Source organism: Sinocyclocheilus anshuiensis, unplaced genomic scaffold (genome assembly GCF_001515605.1).
Source record: "Sinocyclocheilus anshuiensis isolate Anshui unplaced genomic scaffold, SAMN03320099.WGS_v1.1 scaffold415, whole genome shotgun sequence".
Classification (NCBI taxonomy): domain Eukaryota; kingdom Metazoa; phylum Chordata; class Actinopteri; order Cypriniformes; family Cyprinidae; genus Sinocyclocheilus; species Sinocyclocheilus anshuiensis.
In genome coordinates, this window is record NW_015552655.1 from 2,159,973 (window position 1) to 2,160,248 (window position 276).

The following is a 276-nucleotide window of genomic DNA, read 5'->3' on the forward strand; positions in this document are numbered from 1 at the left end:
AAAAAAAAAAAAAATGTATATATAAATTTTTTTTAATTATTTGTTAATTCAAAAGATGAACACATTGATGAAAAAAATGACAAGAGAAACTATTAGATGAAAATGAGGGAAAAAAGGTTTAAAATGTACTAAATTACTAAAACAACAATTTTTTTTTTAATATAATAAAACAAAGAAACACATACTTCAAAAATGGGATTTTTAAAAAAAATATTTGTATTTAATTAATACAAAAATATACAGCCATACAGGAAAAAAAAATTTTTTTTATTTATA

At 16.3% G+C, this 276-nt stretch overlaps 1 protein-coding gene across 3 annotated transcripts in view; it reads right to left on the reverse strand.

The window, feature by feature from the left end:
- Nucleotides 1-276, reverse strand: part of LOC107667166 (myosin light chain kinase, smooth muscle-like) — a 16,170-nt gene that overhangs the window by 12,998 nt on the left and 2,896 nt on the right. The window lies entirely within an intron of this gene.